The sequence below is a fragment of the Neofelis nebulosa genome, chromosome 7 (genome assembly GCF_028018385.1).
Source record: "Neofelis nebulosa isolate mNeoNeb1 chromosome 7, mNeoNeb1.pri, whole genome shotgun sequence".
Classification (NCBI taxonomy): domain Eukaryota; kingdom Metazoa; phylum Chordata; class Mammalia; order Carnivora; family Felidae; genus Neofelis; species Neofelis nebulosa.
This window is the reverse complement of record NC_080788.1, coordinates 148353861-148361950: the sequence shown is the minus strand read 5'-3', so window position 1 is coordinate 148361950 and position 8090 is coordinate 148353861. Positions and strand designations below refer to the sequence as shown.

The following is an 8090-nucleotide window of genomic DNA, read 5'->3' as shown; positions in this document are numbered from 1 at the left end:
TATTTCAGTAAATATAATACTCTCTAGGCCCATCCCTGTCCTTAACAATAGCTAATGTCATTCCTTTTGCGGCTGAGAAATATTCCAGTGTGTGTGGACGGGGTTATGTAGATATACCACGTATTCTATACCCATTCATCAATCAATGCATACTTCGGCTGGGTTGTTTCCGTAGCTGGGCTGTTTATGACATAGCTGCTATAAACATAGAGGTACAATTCCCTTAAATTAGTATTTTTGTATCCTTTGGGTAAATACCTAGTAGTGCATTTGTTCTATCATAATGTAGTTGTATTTTTAGCTTTCTAAGGAACCTCCATGCTGTTTTCCATAGTGGCTGTGCCAGGGTGCATTCCCACCAGCACCTCCAAAAGGATCCTCTTTCTCTGCATCCTCACCAACACCTGTTGTTTCTTGTGCTGTTGAGTTCAGCCTTTCTGACCAGTGTGAGTTGATATTTCATTGTAGTTTGGATTTCTATTTCCCTGATGAGGAGTGATGTTGACCATCTTTTCATGTGTTTATTGACAATCTGTAGGTCACACTTGGAAAAATGCTTATTCATGTCTTCTGGCCATTTTTTAACAGGATTATTCAGTTCTGGAGTTGAATTTTATACCATATATAGAAACCATAAAGACTCCACCAAAAAAAGACCCCGCTAGAACTGGTACAATAAACCTGTAAATTTGTAGCATACAAAATCAACATATAGAAATTTGTTACATTTCTATACACCAACAATGAAGAAGGAGAAAGAGAAACCAAGGAATCTATCCCATTTAAAATCACACCAAAAACCATAATATACTAGAAATAAACCTAAGTAAAGAAGTAAAAGATCTGTACTCTGAAAAGTCTGGGACATTTATGGAAGAAATTGAAGAAAACACAAAGAAATGGAAAAATATTCCATGCACATGAATTAAAAGAAAAATCATTGTTAAATGACAATACTATCCAAAGCAATCTAGACATTCAATGAAAATAATTCAATTTCCTGTCAAATAATACCAGCATTTTTCACAGAGCTAGAACAAATAACTCTAATATTATCATGGAACCACAAAAGACCCCAAATAACCAAAGATCTTGAAAAAGAAAAAAACCTGGAGGCATCACAATTCTGGATATCAAGCTATATTACAATGCTGTAGTCATCAAGACAGGATGATACTGGCAAAAAAAAAAAAACAAAAAAAAACAAAAAAAAACATAGATTGATGGAAAAGATTAGAAAACCCTGAAATGGACACATCACTATATGATCAACTAATCTTTGACAGAGCAGGAAAGACTATCAAATGGAAAAAGTCCCTTCAACAACTTGTGTTGGGAAAACAGGACAGCATCGTGAACTTGTAATGAACCTGGACCACTTTCTTACAGTACACACCAAAATAAATACAAATTGAATGAAAGACCTAAATGTGAGACAGGAAACCATCAAAATCCTAGAGGAGGACACAGGCACCAACCTCTTTGACCTTGGCCAGAGCAACTTCTTACTAGACGTGTCCCCAGAGGCAAGGGAAACAATAGCAAAAATAAACTATTGGAATCTCCTCAAGATAAAAAGCTCTGCACAGCAAAGAACAAATCAACAAAACTAAAAGGCAACTGATAAAATCGGGGAAGATATTTGCAAATGACATCTGAGACAAAGGGTTAGTATCCAAAATCTATAAAGAACTTACCAAACTCAACAATCAAAAAACAAATAATCCAGTGAAGAAATGGGCAGAAGACATGAATACATATTTTTCCAAAGAAGACATCCAGATGGCAAAAAGACACGAATAAAGATGCTCAACAACACTCTTCATCAGTGAAATATAAATCAAAGCCACAATGAGATACCAACTCACACCTGTCACAATGACTAAAATTAACAATTCAGAAAACAAAAAATGTCAGCAAGGATGCAGAGAAAGCGAAACCCTTTCGCACTGTTGATGGTAATGCAAACTGGCGCAGCCACTCTGGAAAACAGTGTCGAGATTCCTCAAAAAATGAAAAATGGAACTATCCTGTGATCAAGCAATTGCATTTATCCAAGGATACCAAAGGTATCCAAAGGACACCAAAAGGCTGATTCGAAAGGGCACGTGCATCCCAATCTTTATGGCAGCCTTATCAACAAAAAACAAATTGTGGAACAGCCCAAATACTCATCAACACATAAATGCATAAAGAGGTGGTAAATATATACAATGCAATATTACTTAGCCATCAAAAAGAATGACATCTTGCCAATTACAATAATGTGGATGGAACTACAGTGTATTATGCTAAATGGAACAAGTCAGTCAGAAAAAGTCAAATATCCTATGATTTCACACATTAGTGGAATATAAGAAACACAACATACGGAAAGGAAAAATAAAATAAATCAAATCAGAGAGGGAGGAAACCAGAAGACACTCTCAAATACAGAGAACAAACTGAGGGGAAGTGGGGGAGGTGGGCTAAATGGCATGTGGCCATTAAGGAGGGCACTGGGTGAAATGAGAACTGGGTGTTATATGTATGCGATGGTTCTCTAAATTCTACCCCTAAAATCAGTACTACACTGTATGTTAACAGATTGAATTTACATTAATATAATACAAGAAAATTATATATAGAGAGAGACTACCTCAAAATAGCAAGCTTCTGCACAGTGAAGGAAACAATCAACAAAACAAAAAAGCAACCTATGGAATGGAAGAAGATATCTGTAAATGACATATCCTCAGGGTCAGTTTCCAAAACGTATAAGTTTTTTTAAATTGTTTTCAAGTTATCAGTAGAGAGTGTGTCCATGCAGTTCAGCACACTGTTGTGTGAGAAGGAAAACTCGTGTCTTCCACTTTTATATTGTGGTAAGATCTCACTGAACATGAGACCCAGACTCTTCACAAAATTTTAACCATACATTACAGTATTGTTAATTACAGGGGTAATGATGTGGAGACCCCTCTAGAACTTAATCATCTTGCATAACACAAAATAATAGCCCTTGAGATCTACTCCTCACTGACCCTCCCTGCCAGGCCCTGGAAACTGCCATTTCACTCTCCATTTCATTGTTATCAAAACCCAAATTCAGCTGCCTGTTGCTGGAAAGGTCAATGTACAAAGTTTTAGTTTGGGTGGCAAAGGAATTTGAGCTACATTCAGAAGGCCAGCCACTGGGGAGAAGGCAAACTCTTGTCCAAACGCCAACTCTGAGGTTTCTCCCTGACCCACGGCGTTTTAAAGCAGTAGAGGGCACTTATTCAAGCAAGGGAGTGCCATGGTCAAAACCATCTTTTGATCATAGGCAGACTCAATGGTGAAAGCTGCAAAAGTAACCTCAACTCCCCTCCATCTCCAGCTGAAGAGGGAACCAAACTACATGGGAGGAGACTGCCAGAGGCCAGGAAAGAACCCCCATAAGGGATTAGAGGAGAAAACCCCTGGGGCTCACACATGGTCAGCAGTACTTTCTGTTCTCCCCAGCTGGCATAAGAAAATACTAAAATACAACCTTGTAGTTCACCAATCATCACTCAGAATACTGACAAATGTTTTCCTCAGTGAACTCAGAGGAAACTTCAAAGCAAAAACCAAAAGGATCAAATGGCCTGCAAACTAATAGCCAAGGAGAATAAGACACACAAAACTACAGAGCGATTTTTTGCATCACCCATAAAGGTAAAATTGACAATGTTTACCTCCACATCACAAGGAAGCAAAAGCAGTGGTCTCTGTAATGAGGAAAAGTAGTCATCCAAAGAAAGTGACCCAGCAGTACCACAGGACATGGAATTGGTAGAGAAGTTCAGGGTGTTATAACTGCATAGCCCATATGCAAGTAGCTGGAGGAAAGATTGAAGGTGTTGACTAGAGCCATGCCTCTGGGTCCAAATCCCTACCCATGTCCATGTGACCACTCTTGACCATGGCCCACCTTCCCCTCCCACATCCACCACAGCTTAACTGATGTGCAGGGTCACACAATGCCACACCCTGGGACTGTTGCCTAACCCCACAGGTGGCACCCACGTGCAGGGTGCTGGCCACCTGGCACAGCCCTCTGTTCTCTCTGATGGTCTAGACCTGGCTTTGCTGAGGATCCTCCATTTATCCATTCTCACTGGCAGATGTCTCTGAGCAGGGGCATGAGGCTGGCAGAGGGCCAGGTCACCCTGAGGGCACCCCTCTTGCTGTTTGCACTCTGGGCAGTGCTGGCTCCTGTGCAGGGTTCTCAAGGGCATCCCTCATGGTGCTACATCTCCTCTGAGATGGTAATTCCCAAGAAGGAGCCACACCACAGCAAGGGCATTCAGATGCCTGGCTGTCTGTCCTATAGCCTGCATTTTGGGGGCAAGAGACATGTTATGCACATGCGGCACAAGAAACTCTTTTGGTCCAGACTCTGCTGATGATGACTCAGGATGCTCAGGGAGCATCCTGACTACACTTTCATGCCTCCAGACTGTTACTACCTCGACTACCTGGAGGAGATTCCTCTTTCCATGGTCACAATCGACACAGGCTATGGCAGCCTTGAAGATATCATGAAGTTGGATTAAGGTGCCTATGAAATGAGACCCCTCGGTGATTTCCAATGGTTTGAACACTTTGTTTCTCAGATAGTCGCAGACATCTGTGCAATGGGACCTACTTATAACCTAGGACATAAGGAGGACAGGGCAACCCCTGTTCCTCAAGGAAATGCCAGTGCAGCCCCAAGGATCTCTAGTAAGTTCTGTTCATCCCATCACAGAATTTTGAAAGGACTTGCTCTCAGTTTCAAAACAATGTATAATATGTTAACCACGTGAAAAAAGTGCCCATTCCTAGTAAGGCTAGTTAGCTTAATTGAGTCAATATTTCATGGTATTGATGTAAGTTATTGGTTTCATGGTCATTTATACTGAGAGACATCAAGCTCACACGGGCAATTATGTGTTGCATCAGAGTCCTTTTTTCTCTTCAATAGAATGAGTGAAAGTATTTTTGATTTCTTAAAACACATTCACCCTTAATGTGATTTGAGATGGGCCCTATGAGGTTCATGGCAGTCCAGTTGTATATTCTATATGCCATCCACCAATGGGTTATATGCCATCATTCTGAGTTATTTAGGCAGACATTATTTACTCTTGTCTGTCATAGCAACACATCAGATGGCAAGAAATTGTGGCTTGTGCATTGACACTGATGAATGTGCTTGCCAAAAAAGGTCCAACTGCATTAGGACCCAATTAACTGATATAATGGAAGCTTTCAGTAACTGTTCCTTCATTCATATGCAGCACATAATGAATTGTGGAAGAGGAAAGTGCATGTTCAACACTGAAATGGTGCATTTAAATAAAAGCCTGACCCACTATCATTATGGAAACTACATAGTGGATCCAGGAAAGCAGTGTGACTGCGGCTCATTCAACCAGTGCTACAGCAATCTAGACTGTATGCGTGATTGTAACTGAACCCCTGGGGGCAAATGTAATACAGGCAGATGCTATACAGACTGCACCAACTCCGCTGCTTGGACACCCTGCAGACCAATCCAAAATATACGTCATCTTCCAGAGTTCTGCCATGGGGTGACCTTGGCATACCCTGATGACTTCCATATGCAAGATGGAACCGCGTGCACTGAAGAGGGCTGCTGCTATCATGGAAACTGCACTGACCGCACTATTCACTGCCAAGAAAGCTTTGGCAGAAATTCTGGGAAAGGTGACGATGTCTGCTATACCATAAATCACAAAGGCAGCCGACATGGACACTGCAGAAGACCCCGGGAATTCAATGCTGAACCTGTTCCCATACAGGCATGACGTGTGGAAGGCTGCAGTGTAGGAATGTCACACATCTCCCTCAACTGCAAGGGCATGTTGGATTCCATCTGTCGGAGATCCAGCGTTCTGATGTTTGGGGCCGGATTCACAGCGTAGCACAGGAACAACCCAGATTGCTCACGTGAGAACTAGTATTTCCTGTGCTTCTGGAAAGTTCTGTCGGGATACCTACTGCACTGGCAGTGGGGCTCAGCTGAATTATGACTGTATCCCAGAGAAATGCAGTCACAGAGGGATGTGCAACCATAACAGGAACTGCCACTGCCACATAGGCTGGGATCTTCCATGGTGCACGGACAAGGCACTGGTGGGAGAACAGGTTGTGGACCCCTCCGAAAAGAATTCAGTCAGTCAGGCAAAGTCATGAATCCATGGTATATCTCAGAGTGGGTTTTGGTCACATTTATGCCATAATAGCTGCATTCCTCTTTGTTGTTTCTGGAAATGTCAGAACTATAAACACAGAGAAAGTTAAGGAAGAGATTTATGGAGAAGACAATCCATAATTTAGCCTCCAGACCCCTGAACAACTATAGACAATGCATCTGGTGCATCTGGAAAAATACAGTATTGAGGCGGCACAGCTGACATCCACGTTTCCAAGGGTCTGCAGGAGACACAGGGGTCCTCAGGCACATCACAGCTCTGACACCAGGTGTCTCATGGGTCACCGACCAGCACTCTGAAATAAAACTTGAAAACTGCATGCTTCTGGCTTTTATGTAGTTTTTAGGCCTGTAAGAGTCCAAACTGAGCCTTAGTTTCTCGGAAGAGGACCTGAGTCAGAGCTGTGTCTTGAGCAGAAGTGTCTGTTTCCAGAATTAAGAGAAGTTGACACAAGCTCCTTTATTGGCAACTTCATGAGTTTTCTCCAAAACTACGCTGTTGTGGACTGAAAAGTTTCTCATTCTCCAGGTAATCTGTCTTCCCCCAGTCCTATGTGGGCTCAGGATAATGGAGGGCTACCACCCACCCATACTGCCTGTCCCACACGGGGGTGTCTGCGGGCTGTGAGGGAAGGGGACTGGCATTAGGTTCCACTAGTGCAAGCTGTGCCTCGCTGGAGAGCAAATTCCCAAATGTGGGAGACTGAGACCATGAGGCTGAAAGGAGCACCCTATACATCAATCAGAAAGGTAGGCACAAGTGTCTATGGATGACTCTGGCATCCAGAGGAGACCGGGAAAGGTGAATCCCTGCTCTCATTCTCTTGCCTATTTTCAGTGAGTTTAACCTTAGATAAGAATCTGCCTAGGGTTCCGACTTTGGTTTCCCAAGAACCTTCTAGAATAACACAGAGGTGAGCCTGTGAAAGTTAGCGAATTCAGCCCCATCCGCTCCCAAGAAATCCTGTACTTTCTACCCTGTTTTCTATGTCCTGATCATGGCGAATGTGGGATGGAGGCCTGCCCTTCCCTGGGTCCTTGTGCCCTCTTGTTCTGGGCTCTGTAAGCCATAAATCCTGTGCTTCCATTTCCTTTGTTGGGGGTGTACTGAAACCCCGCCTTCAGTCACAAGGGGCCCGCACATCTCACGTACCCCAAGCAAGAGCTCAGATGCCTAGGGAGCTGCCTGTCACCCACTGTGACTTGCTGTTGCCACTTCCTTCAGCAGTTCACAGTCTACATGTTCTTAATTCAGTCCAGAAGCTGAGTCCCACAATACATTTATCCCCAAGGATGGGATTGGGAGCCTAGCTGATGCCCCCCTACAATGCCTTAGACCTAAGAATAGCTCACTCGTTCCTCACCCTCACGTCTCAGCTGCTGTGGGAAGGAGCTGGTGCTTGCTGCTGGTCTGTAGCTTTGATTTGGGCTTATGCCAGGTGTTGCCAGAAACCCTCACCCTAAATTATCAGTGCCATAAAAGGTCAGACTCCCTGCAGAGACCAACAAGCAGGCACCAGTCTGGGTGCAGGGGTGTGTATTTCCTATTCACCTCCAAAGGAGGTGGACACCGAGGACAGTGTTCCTAGATTAGTGTCGAAGAAGAGGCCAGCTGCTTGGTCCACTGTGTTGCGGCCAGCACCGTGGTGTTGTGCTTGATTAACCAGGCCTAGCTAGTGATGGAGGCAAATCTACAAGGAGCATCATGGCACTCAGGGTGGAGGTCTTGGCCAAGGCAAGCTCCCCCTAGTGGCTGCAATCCTCGCTGCTGTCGCCAATGGCTCCCCACCTGTCAGGTATTGGGTGGGACACCTCAGTGTGGGAGGCCACAGAACACGACTCTGGGAAGAAATAACTTCTATCCCAG

At 43.7% G+C, this 8090-nt stretch overlaps 1 pseudogene; it reads left to right on the top strand.

Moving 5' to 3' along the window:
- The first annotated feature begins 4127 nt into the window (after positions 1-4127).
- LOC131518016 (disintegrin and metalloproteinase domain-containing protein 21-like) lies at positions 4128-6343 on the top strand (annotated as a pseudogene).
- The last annotated feature ends 1747 nt before the right edge of the window (positions 6344-8090 follow it).